Below are 13,810 nucleotides of genomic sequence, written 5' to 3'. Positions count from 1 at the left end.
TCTTACACTGTTGGTGGGAATGCAAACTGGTGCAGCACTGTGGAAAACAGTATGGAGGGTCCTCAAAAGAAATTAAAAATAAAGACACCCTATGATCCAGTAATTGCAGTGAATATTTACCTAAAGAATACAAAAACCCTAATGCAAACAGATACATGCACCCATATGTTTACTGAGAGTATTGTTGACAGCAGCATTATTGACAGTATGGAAACAGCCCAAGTGTCCATTGATAGATGAATGGATGAAGATGTGAATTTATATATTTATAGTGGAATATTATTCAGACATGAAAAAATGATCTTCCATTTGTGTGACATGGATGGAGCTAGAGTATTCCTAATTGAAAACCTAACCCTCACAGCCAAATCCTAGCTCTAACCCCTAACTGTTAACCACTAACCCCTAACCTAAGCTCTCCGCCCTGACTATAACCCTCTACCTAAACTCACATCCCTCTGTAGAGGCCTCTGAGCTACAGGACAGTGACCCATTCCCTTACCCCAGCCCTAACCCTCTTCCTTATCCTTATGGCAGACCTACCACCCCAAACCCTACTCAAGATCTTTGAGGGAAAGAGAAAGGATTTGGTGTATATATGCAATGGTATATGACTCAGGCATGAAGAACAAGGAGATCTAGCCTTGTGTAATGCCATGAGTAGGAGAAAGGAGTAGAGGATTTTCTTCTAATTGAGAAACCTAATCCTAAGCCAAACCTTAACCCTAACCCCTAACCACTAACCCCTAACCTTACCTAACCCATCAATCTGACTGTTACACTTGTCCCCTGGCTATCCCTCTGTAGAGGTCTCTGAACTACAGAACAGTAGGTCCATACCCTCACTACAGCCTAACCCTAACTCTGACCCTTATTCCAGCCCTACACTGAACTGTACTCCATGATCTGAGGAAAAGAAAAGATTTGGTGTGTATGCGCATCTTCTTGTATGGCAGCCACACACACACACACACACACACACACACACACACAGAGGAGGAATGAGTCAGCCATAAAGAAGATGAAATCTTGTCATTTGCAATGACATGGATGGAGCTAGAGTATAATGCTAAGCGAAATAAGTCAATCAGAGAAAGACAAATATCCCTTATAATGATTTACATGTAGTAAATTAATTCTCACTGTCCACTTATTGACTCACATGTGGAATTTAAGAAAACAAAACAAACAAACAAAGGAAAAAAAGAGGCAAACCAAGACACAGATTCTTAACTACGGAGAAGTACACTGATGGTTCCCAGAGGAGGTGTGAAGGATCAGGTTAAACAGGTGATGGGGATTAAAGAGGGCACTTGTCTGATGAGCAGTGGGTGCTGTATAGAAGTGTTGAATCACTACATTGTACACCTGAAACTAATAATACACTCTGTGTCATCCTAACTGGAATTTAAATAAAAAATTAAAGAAGATTAAATCTACCCCTGCACAGATGGAGGAGAGGCACCATGAGCCCAGGAGTTCCTACTTCAGCCAGCCTTCCTGTGTTTTTCTATCTGCTCTCTCTCCAGTACTTTCCTCAGGCCCCAAACCCAATCACTTCTTTGGTGGAGATGAGTCAAGGGTTCCAAATGGTGTTAGGACAGGAGAGAATAAAAAAAAACTTTGTCCACCTCCTCATGGAGCACAACTCCCCTAACTGGGGAGAAGCTTTCTCGCTTGGAATATTTGCCACCTTTTTTGCCTGATAGCACTGCTTCAAGACTGCCTGGGAGCTGGGGTGTGAGGAATATAGAAAAAAAGGAGAGAGAGAGGAAAAACACTGGGAGACTTTCTGACTTTCTCTGAGCTTTAAGAAGTTCTCTTTGAGCTACTCAGGTCGAGACCTAGACTTCTGGAGTTTTCTCTCATCTGTGCAATAGTGATCTTTTCCAGGTTTCAGGCTGCTTTCAGTCCAGCGTGGAGGAGGAGGATAATGGAAGGAAAAGGATAAATTCACTGCCAGTTCAGTGGTACTTTTTAATTCTGGTGTTTTTTCTAATCTACTTGCTTTGATGTTTACTTTTCGGTTTTCCTAATAGCTGCCCAGGTGTCCTATCCAGGTTTTTATATATAGGTGTTCCTTGGGAAGAAGTAGGTTCTCTATGCTGACTAGATTTTAGCTGCAATTAAACCCAATCCTTATCTCTTGAGGGTTTCATTAATATTTTTATGTGATTGTAGATATATTTATGGATATTTCTATTATAGGGCATTCCCCCATTTTTGGTCTTCCTTTGCAATGATTAGATTTCCTTTTTTTCTCACTTTTTTTCCCCTATTAACTTTTTGAAGGTCATACCTTCTTTTGCTATTATTTTGATGTTACTGAAAGAGAGACTACAACATGCATAGTGAAACTATGAACGTGTAAAAGAAGCTAATGAGTAATTTCTTCTGGAGAGCAACTTATAAGAAGCTCAGACAACTTTAATTTGATCCACTTACTCTCTGCTGACTTACTATATGCTATTTTCTATGGTACTTTGATATTATCTATTTAAAACTTTTTTTTTATTTTATTGTTAGATACATATAATATAAAATGTACTATACTAACCATTTAAGTGTACAATTCAGTGACACATTAAATACTTTCAAGATGTTGTGCTTAACCATTACCACTATGTATTTCCAGAATGTTTCATCATGTCAAGCAGAAACTATACCCATTAAAAATAACTCCTGCATTCCTCCACCGCCCACAGCCTCTTTTCTTTTATGTGCTACATCAGTTTGACTATTATGGGTACTTTATTATAAGTGCAGTCATACATTATTTGTCTCTTGTGTCTGGCTTATTTCACACTTAGTGTAATGTCTTCAAGATTCATTCATGTTGTAGCATGTCTCAGAATTTCATTCTTTTTAAGACTTAATAATTTTTTCCATTGTATATATATGTACAACATTTTTGTTAATCCATGCATCCATTGATGGACATTTGGGTTGTTTCCCTCTTTTTGATTTATTGTGAATAATGCTGTTATGAACATTTGGTGTACAAACATCTGTTTGAGTTTTTCACCTTTCAATTCTTCGGGTATATATACCTGGAGGTAGAGTTGTAGGATCATATGGCCAATTCTATGGTTAATTTTTAAAGGTGTCATGCCACATTTACCCCAGTAGCTAAAGCACTTTATATCTCTACCAGCAATGCAAGAGGGTTCAACTTCCCAACACACTCACCCAACACTTGTTTTCCTGGATTAAAAAGATTATTATAGCCATAACGGGTGTGAATTAGTATCTTATTGTGATTTTTTCATTCTCATTTCCCTAATGTTTAGTGATGGTGAAATACTTTCATGTGATTTTTGCCTTTTTATTGTATTTTCTTTAGAAATGTCTATTTAAAACCTTTGGCCATGTTTGAATTTGGTTATCTGTTTTGTTGTTGTTGTTAAATTGTAGGTGCTCTTATACATTTTGGATATTAATCCCCTATCAGATATATGATTAGGAAATATTTTTCTCCTATTCTCTGGGTTGTCTTTTACTGCCTTACGATAGTATTCTTAAATACACAAAATTTTTAGAGTTTTCATGAAGTCAATTTATTTTTTCTTTTGTTGCCTGGACTTCTGATTATTCCTATTGAAGAATTCATTGCCAAAATCCATGGTATGAAATTTATCCCTATGTTTTCTTCTAAGATTCTTTTTTTTTTTTAAAGATTTTATTTATTTATTTGACAGAGATAGAGACAGCCCCAAGAGAGAGGGGAACACAAGCAGGGGAGTGGGAGGAAGGCAGGCTCTTAGCAGAGCCTGATGTGGGGGGCTCGATCCCAGACGCCGGGATCACGCCCTGAGCCGAAGGCAGGCCGCTAACCTTTGTGCCACCCAGGAGCCCCTTCTTCTAAGATTCTTGGAAGTAACTTTTGCTCTTAAGTTTTAGGTCTGGTTTGCTGCTGGTTTTCCTCCCTTTCTGCAGGGATTTTGTTGTTATTTCATTTTGTTTGTTTGCTTGTTTTTGCCATTTTGTTGTTTGGGATCATTTCCCTCTCAGCAGGTAAAAAAGATGAAATTTAATAAGCTGAGGATTTTGTTTCTTATTGTTCAAGACTTGGAAATGGGAGAATTGTTAATACAAACCCAAGAATATCTAGAATTTTTCTGATTTCAAGCTTTTATCCAACCTTTTTCTAACTCATTTTTAGTCTGTTATTTCTGTTCTGCTATTTGGCAATGTTTTCATGACTTAATATTTTTCTTTACTTAAGTTAAAAAAACTATTTGCAATCAGTTATTTTTATAAAAGCAATGCATTACTACATAAATTTCATGTGATATAATACAGTTAATGGAAACTCTGAAGTCATTCATTCTACACAAGCCTCACCACCAGATTCATTCATGTTTTTTTTTTTTTTTTTTGTTTTCTTCATTTGGAAAAATGTTAAAAATACAGGAAAGTACGAAAATAAAGTGGTAATATTTTGTCATAATTTCAGGTCATTTAAATAAAATTTACAAATAAAACTTCAAAATAATCTTGGCACACCCCTAATTAGCTGAATGCACCTCCACCTCTCCAGAGACAGCTGACTGGCGATGGTATAGCATAGGCATTTTCCAGAACATTTCCATTCCTTTAATATGGGAGAATATGTGAGAAGAAGTATTATTTTCGATTTAAAAGCCTTGAGTTATAAATGATTATCATTTCCTACTTATGTTTTGAGATCTATATAGTTTGGTGCATATTAAATTATAATGGCTCAGTGACATCCTACATAGGAATATGCTACCATGTAGTATTATGTTTTGTCCCTTTACTGAAAATTCCTCCGAAACGATTATATGCTATGTTACTTTATGCTTTTCCTCTCGGAGTCTCTCTTGAACCTATTTCAATAAGGACCCTGCCTGCCCCCATTCTTCTTATCTCAGTCACTTGGTGACATCCATATTATGATAACCAATGGCCCACTTTCCATAAAGTCTTCACGTCATATGCTTTTCAATGGCGTTTGATACAGCTGATCAAATCCTCGCCCAGATTTGCTTTTCACCGCTTCCTAGCATATCATACTCTCAACCTGTTGTTCCTTCTCAAGTTTCTCTTTCCATCTCACTACATGTGGGCGAATCTAATCTATCTGGATCCCGTCTCTAGTACCTTCTCTATCAACATTCATTCCCTTGGTGATTTCATCACACATCATGGCCAGCTTTGTGCCTCATTTATGTTCTGATGGCTTCCCAAAGGGGTGTATCACCAGTCTACAGAAGTCTTCCCTGCTACCAATTTGTATATCCAGCTACCTAGCTTGACATCTTCACTTGAAAGTATAATAGCAGCCATCTCAAACAGTATGTGACCAAAACTGAATGGATCTCCTCAAAACATTTATCCGGCTCATCCAGCACAGCTGATAGCAACTTTTGTGCTCAGTTGCTCAGGCCCGGAAGCCTTGGGAGAAGTCCGCCTTGATACCTCTCTTTCTTTTTGTCCACATGAAGTGATTTGGCTTACAATGTCACGTTGGTCCCAGCTGCTTCGAGAATTTTGACTTCCTGCCCTCCCATTTCCTCTGGTAAAGCCAGGAAGCTCTCCATGCTCTCTCCTCTGTCATCATAATCGCGGCTTTTTGTTTTCTGCTTAGTTCATTTCCTAGGCTGTTCTCTTTGGTACACCAGGCAGCCTCCCCCAGCTCAGAGGCATTTGCAACTTTCTGTGCCATGGCCTTGCGGCACTATTTTTCTTAGATACCCGTTTGCTCACTACCTTACTTCTTCAGGAGTAGGACCAATGAGTCCGTTCTTGACTACCCCATATAAATGGCAGCCCACTATTACCCAACGGTTACTTTTCTATCCTTATCTTATTCAACACTTCCATATCACTCAGCCGGCACATATTCTTTTTATTTTTTATTTATTTTTATTTTTATATTTTATTGTTTTTATTACATTATGTTAGTCACCATATGGTACATCCCTGGTTTCGATGTAAGTTCCATGATTCGTTACTTGCGTGTAACACCCAGTGCCATGCAATACGTGCCCTCCTTACACCAGCATCACCGGTCCTATCCCATTCCCCACCCCCTCCCCTCTGGGGCCCTCAGTTTTGTTTCTCATGAAGAAGTCCATAGTCTCTCATGTTTCATTCCCCCTTCTGATTACTTTTGCTGTTTTTATCCCTTTCTTCTCCTACAGATCTTCCTAGTTTTTATATTTCCATAGATGAGAGGAAATCATATGATAGCTGTCTTTCTCTGCTTGACTTATTAGCATTATCTCCTCCAGTGCACCGTCATGTTGTAGCAAATGTTGAGAACTCATTCTTTCTATGATAGCTGAGTAATATTCCATTGTATATATGGACCACGACTTCTTAATCCAAGTCATCTGTTGAAGGGGCATCTCGGCTCCACTTCACGATTTAGCTATTGTGGACAATGCTGCTATGAACATTGGGTGCATATGTCCCTTCTCTTCACTATGTCTGTATCTTTGGGGTACATACCCAGTAGTGCAATGGCTGGGTCATAGGGTAGCTCACTTTTTCTTAGCTTTTAAGGGACCTCCACACTGTTTTCCAGAGTGGCTGTACCCGCTTGCATTCCCACCAACAATGTAGGAGAGAGGTCCCCTTTCTCCACATCCTCTCCAACGGGGAATTTCTTGCTGTTTCTTGCCTTTATCAATTTTTGCCATTCTAACTGGCGTAAAGGTGGTATCTCAGTGTGGTTTTGATTTGAATTTCCTGATGTGTATTAACACAGTGATTCAACATCTCTATATGTTATGCTGTGCTCAGCACAAGTGTAGCTACCATCTGTAACCATACAACACCATTACAATGCCATTGACATCTTCCCTGTGTTGTGCCTTTTATTCCCATGACTTATTCATTGCATAACTTTAAACCTGCTTATCTCCCACTTCCACTTCACCTATTACCATTCCCCTTTCCCCTCCCCTATGGCAACCATCAGTATAATTCTCGGTATTTTTAGGGTCTGTTGATTCTGATGCTTCTTTTTGTTTATTCATTTACATTTTGCTGTTTTAGATTCCACAAGGCCGGGTGAAATCATGTGGTATTTGTCTTTCTCTGACTGACTTATTTCACTTAGCATAAGCACCCTCTAGAGTCCATTCATGTTGTTGCAAATGCCAGAGTCTCATCCCTTTTTATGGCTGCATAATAGTCTGTCTTCCTTATCCACTTGTCTATCAGTGGACACTTGAGTTGCTTCCATATCTTGTGGCTACATTGTAAATAAATGCTGCCATAAACATAAGGGTGCATATATCTGTTGGATTAGTATTTTCAAAGATGTCTTCTTTGGAAAAATGTCTATTCATGTCTTCTCATTTTTTTAAATTATGGATTGTTTGTGGGGTTTTGGTGTTGAGTTTCGTAAGTTCTTTGTATATTTGTGGATATTAACCCCTTATCATATAAGTCATTTTCAAATATCTTCTCCCATTCAGTTGGTTGTCTTTTTTGTTTTGTTGATGCTTTCATTTGCTGATCTCACAGCTCTTTTTCCAGTCTTCATTTGGACTTCTCTGTGCAGCTTCTATAATAATTAACTATATTTGCCAGTTAACCCCCAAAAGAGAGTTAAGGGAGTATTATATGATCCTAGGTGTGTCTATATGCTTGAGGCTAAGTTTGGCCTCAAGTGTGGAGAAAAGTAGACTTAATAAAGAGTATAAGGGAATAGGGTAGAGCTGAGATACTCTACAGGAAAGGATAGACAGTTAGGGTCAAGTCCCAAAAAGGTAATTCCAGTTGAGATCCCCTAAGTAACCAAGATGGCACCTATTGTTAGTATATAACGGGGACTGAAGCAAAAATCTGTGGATTGAAGAGCTTGAAGGACTACAAAAGAACCAGGTTATATCACAGATTCTTTCCAAACAAAGTGAATAGAATAGGGCCCATTTCCTAGGGGTTACAAGAATCAGATACAAAGTCGTCCCTAGCATTGGCTGGACTGTAGAATGGGGATCCGACTCCTCAGACGCGGAAGGTAACTACAGACCCAGGTGGACTGAAGGGAGCATACACACCTAGGTTTCCTAAAAGGATTAGGTTCTCCATCTAGTCACTGCATGGGGGCTATTCCGGGCACAATATCATTAGTGTCATGTAATTGGACCAAGATCTCAATCCTTGGGCTAAAGAGCAATTTTGATGATTTCTAAGCAGCACTGTTTGTAAGGCAAGAAGTCTTTTTTTTTAAGATTTTATTTATTTTAGAGAGAGAGCACAAGAGTGGTGGGAAGCAGAGGCAGAGGGAGAAGCAAACACTCCCACTGAGCTAGAAGACCCCATGGGGCTTAGACCTATTGAAGCTGAAGAAGACAGACACTTCACGACTGAGCTACCAGGCGCACCACCGTAAAGGCAGGAAGTCTTATCAAGCCCTTTGTTTGTCCTGCAGAAGTGGCAGCCTGTACACTGAAGATAGCTGGGAGCTGCTTCACAAATTGCTGGCATAAGCTAAGACAACAACAGGAGGGGCTCTAGGTGGCTCAGTTGGTTGGAGTGTCTGACTCTTCTTTTTGGAGCTTAGGTCGTGATCTTGGGTTGTGAGATCAAGCCCCACATCAGGCTCTTCACCCAGTGGGGGAGTCTGCTGGAGACTACCTCTCACTCTTCTCTCTGCCCCTCTCTCCACGGCTGTTGCACATGTGTACATTCTCTCTCAAATAAATACATGTTAAAAAAGAAAGAAGGACAGGAAAACTTGCTAAGGCTTAACATTGTTATCAACTAAAATTCTATTTAGTCTTTTTCACTTCTCCCTGTTTCTTCTACCAATACCCCCATGGGAATTTTGGAATCAGGAGCAAAACTGAACAATTTTCTCTGTGAAACCAAATCTATTCACTTGGGGATCCTATCTCTAGCCTGGCAAGCACGGTGACACAGGTCTATTTAATATGTTTATTATCCTTCAATATAGCAGTTATTCACATGTTCAATGCACATGTGTCTACATTTTTCTCATTAATAACTTAGATAAAGAGGTAATCTGTAAGACTAAGAACCTTACCGGGGTGCTGCAGCATATCATAGAAACACTCTCCAGCAAAGGCCAACACATTAATCATTAGTCTTTAGATGAGTCATTTCCAAGTTTCTAATTTACCCAGTTTTCCTTAACTATAGCTCATACTGCCACGCACTCCTTGGCGTGGGGAAAAAGTGCAATAGGTACAAAGATTGAGAAGCAGTAGGCTTGGAAAGTCATGCCAAGGAGTTTCACACTGTCTACACTTAGTGAGGATCCATTTAAGAGGTTTAAACAGCAGGGGAAGGAGATGGTTAGAGTCTTAATGAGTCTGTGCAACCTCCTTATATTGGTCTTTCATTAAAATGTCCTTCTTTCACCATCTTTTGAATATATTTAAAAATCTGTATACAAATGCCAAATCATAATGTTGTACACTTCAAACATATACAAGATTTCGTGTTTATCGTTATACCTCAATAAAGCTGGAAAAAATCTGAGGCTATCGGGTGCACTGGAAAGATAATACAAACTAGAGAGAGATGTCAACTTGGGAATTGATGGTGTGCCTGCCTGCCTTTTTCTCCATTCCTTTCACCGGGAAAATTTCACCATATATCTTCACATTTAACATTTGAAATAAATGTATCAAAAATCACATACTTGTACTGAAGTATTTAAATAAAGATACATACACATCTACGTATATTTAACATGTTCCATGTCTACCTACAGACTTTCCTTCTCTTTCCCATGAGGATTATTGGCCTTGAGATGGCAGGAGTTCTTTTTCTCATAAAAGAGTCCTTTGTAAGGCCTTATTTGGCAGTTAATTCATTCCTCCTTTTCCCAAGGACTATTTTTTGAGTCTTTTTCCTTCACACTTTATTACCAGCAGCTCCTTCACAGATCTATATTTCTTTCTAGCATTTGGCAATTTCCTTTCAGTTGACATTCATTAAAATGTAATATTTACTGTGGGGGACTATACATCTTAGTACTATTGTATGAGGAGAACAATTAAATAATGTAATGAAGTCTTCACTTTTTTGTTTTCTTTTCATTTGAATTCATAGGTTTCAAACTCAATGGGAGCTCCTTCCCTGATGGCACATCAACCATGATTTCATACGCAGCCGAGCTTAAAGGACCAACAATTCTTCTGCTCCATCCACAAGAAGCAATGTATGTTTGAACTTCTGTTGCTTAGGGCCTTGGCAGAGATGTGTACATAATCACTGGAGGCAGAACCAGTGCTAGAACAGTCTTACAATCTATACATCTTTCGTGTACTGTTGGTCTCTCATAGAAGAAAAAGAAACTAATTCTAACATTTTTCAGCATTATAAAAAGACAGAAAACCTGGTATTCTACAAACTTGTGTTGTTAAGCCTCAACTGGGTTCACTGTACCTACTCAGTTTTATTCATTCATTCAGCAAGGCCCAAATGTCATCAATGCTGGAGAGAATTTGGATAACTCAGCCTGGAGATTTCAGGGAACAACTTCCCAGTGATACACCCAAGTTTGATCGTAAGATTTAAAAAAATGAGTAGCCAGATAAACATATAAACAGATGGGAAAGCACAAAGCACCATGAGGAGATCAAAGGGAGGGAATGATTAAGATCAAGGATGGGGGAAGTTGGGGTAATGAGTATCCAACCAGTACATGTATAGATAATAGAAGTTTTGTATAGGCAGGAAGGCAGTGTGGGCAGAGAAATTGGTTGCAGGAAGTGAAGTGGATGAATGTAACCTGAAGCATATGGCTTCAGAGTATTGTTTGTGAGAAGTCTTTACAATGTTTCTTCCTTCAGTCTTTAGGTATTGTTGATGTATTGGAGCCCGAGGTTCCTGAATGCTTGTTTTAGGAGGCCTGACAAGCTTCGGGCATTAGATAAAAAGATTGACCAGAGATTTATGTAAAAATATTTGTAATTGATTTTATAACCACAAGAAAAAATATGTAGAAATGATAAAATATTTACATATCTGTCTTTTCTTTCATGCAGACACAATCCACGTAGAACTACCAAAGCAAAAGGTTCGAATTCAGAAGAAGGAGGGTGAACAAAGGTGATGATCTCTCTACAGCCTGAACTGAATCATCCACATCTTCAAGTAAAATAAACATGCATTTTGAACATTCAGTACTTTTTGAAGATTTCTTCAATTAAGTGTTTTGGAGGTGATACATTCTACTTCTCTTGTTTAATAGTTATCCTTGAAATGTTACCCTGCAAAATTATTAAAAACTGAAGTTAGTATTTGTCTCCCTCCCAAATAACTTAAAGGACCTTAGAACACTTTAAAGCTACAAGGACATTCCTCCCAAACTTACATACTTTGGTGGTCCCATGTTTTTTGCCCTACCCCATTTTGTTAACCCCAAATTAAAAGTATTAGTTTGGCTCAGTTTATGGAAGCTTTGCAATTCTTTTTTTTTTTAAAGATTTTTATTTATTTATCTGACAGAGATAGAGACAGCCAGCGAGAGAGGGAGACACAAGCAGGGGAGTGGGAGGAAGCAGGCTCCTGTGGAGGAGCCGGATGTGGGAGCTCGATCCCCGCCGCGCAGGGATCACGCTGGGCCGAAGCAGGCGCTTAACTGCTGTGCCGCCGAAGCCCAAGCTTGCAATTCTTGATCTGGGGTCGGTGAGTTCCGAGCCCCCACATTTGGGCATAGAGCTTACTTAAAAAGGATTAGTATTTATATGGAAACAGTTTTTGCTTAGATTTTAGCCACATGTTTACCAATTCTTTGTTTGCTATCCACTTCCTGCACTTTAAGATCCATTCCTTCTTTCTTAAGTACAACATTTAGAGGATTTCATTTAGTATAGTTATGCTTGTGATAAACTCAGTTTTTGTTTATCTGAAAATATATTTCTTGTTAATCATTGTTTTTAAACCAGATTTTAAATTGATATATACACATACAAGTTCTATAAAGACATGCTTGGCACAAATCTTTTTGTGGACAAATGTATGGATATATCGTCTTGGATAAATACCTAGAATTGGAATGGCTGGGTCATAGAGTAGGTGTTTGTCTAAAATTAAAACTACCGAAGAAGTTTTCCAAAAAACGAAGCTGTTCACTTTATCCTGCTGGCAATGTATGAGTATTCCAGGCACTCCAGATTCTGGCCAACAATTTTTGCTATCGCTTTGTTTTAATCTTGCCTATTTATTGGGTTTTGTAATAGCTTTTATAATATTCGTAGTTTAATTTATCTCTCTCTGATGACTGGCTTTAACTTTTTAACATATATTCCAGTCTGATTCCAATCTTTTTGAGTGAAATGTCCAACATATCTCGCCTTGTTCATTTTATTATGTTTTCTTTGTAGCTGATTACTTATTTGTAGTTATTTTATACATTCTGAATATTTAATTCTATGTTAGATATATATTTTACAAAATGAAATCCTAATGTCTGATCTGTGGCTTGCGCAATTTTAAGAACTGTAATGGTATCATTTGGTGAGCAGGTGTTTCCTAATTTTGAAATCTAATTTGTGGGGAGTTTTTTCTTTGCTGATTAGTGCTTTCTGTGTCATCAGAAATATTTGATTCTCCACTGCATCAGCTGAGAGAATTTTCCTCCTGTTTTTTCTTTATGAGAAGATTGTAGTTATGATTTTTTTATGTTTAGATCTGTGATCCATCTAAAATACATTTTTATGTTTGAGTGACAGGTAAGGGTAGGGAGTTTATTTTTCATATAGTTATGCAGTTGTTCCTGGAACATTTGTGGAAGAAAACAATTCTTTCCCCCTTGGTGCCTTGGTAGATCTCAAAATCAATTGACAACAAATTTATGGCTCTATTTTTTTTACTTTTTGTTTCCAGTTTCACTGGAGTCATATCTCTATCAACCAGACCAACAACACACTGTCTTGATTACAATAGTTTTTGTAGGTCACAAAATCAGGTAGTATTAGTCTTCCATGTTCATTCATATTTTCAAGGTTGTGTCAGGTATTCGGGTTCTCTTTGAAAATCCCATGAAGCTATTACAATCAGCTGATCAATTTCTTGTTTTTTTAGGCTCTGAGAATGCTGATTGGGGGACTATACCACGGAGAGTCTATGATTGGAAATTTGGAGAAAATAGACATATAGAAACGTCAGCAATATCGGTGCTTCCAAATCATGAACATGGCATAAGTCTCCATTTATTTATTCAGGCACTCCTTTAAAATTCTCTCCGTTGATTTGGAGTTTTTTTAATGGTAACTAAGTATTTCATTATCTAGCTATGAAGTACTTTATATTTTTAATAATTTTTAATCAGGAAAGGATGCTGTATTTTGTCAAATGCTTTTTCTGCATCAATTGAGAGGATCATATGATTTTTGGCTTTTTTCTTGCTGATAAAGTCTATGGCACTGATAGATTTGCGAATGTTGAACCACCCTTGCATCCCAGGGATGAATCCCACTTGGTCATGATGGATAATCCTTTTTATGTACTGTTGGATTGTATTAGCAAGGATCTTGCTGAGAATTTTGGCGTCCATATTCATCAGGGATATCGGTCTGTAATTCTCCTTTTTGATGGGGTCTTTGCCTAGTTTGGGGATCAAGGTAATATTGGCCTCATAGAATGAGTTTGGTAGCTTTCCTTCTGTTTCTATTTTTTGAAATAGCTTTAGGAGAATAGGTATTATTTCTTCTTTGAATGTTTGGTAGAATTCCCCGGGAAAACCATCAGGCCCTGGCGTTTTGTTTTTTGGAAGGTTTTTAATCACTGTTTCAATCTCTTCATAATTAATTGGCCTGTTTAAAAAATCAATTTCTTCCTGTTTCAGTCTTGGTAG

This window comes from Ursus maritimus (genome assembly GCF_017311325.1).
Source record: "Ursus maritimus isolate PB19 chromosome X unlocalized genomic scaffold, ASM1731132v1 scaffold_X1, whole genome shotgun sequence".
Taxonomy (NCBI): Eukaryota; Metazoa; Chordata; class Mammalia; order Carnivora; family Ursidae; genus Ursus; species Ursus maritimus.
This window is presented reverse-complemented; position numbering follows the sequence as displayed.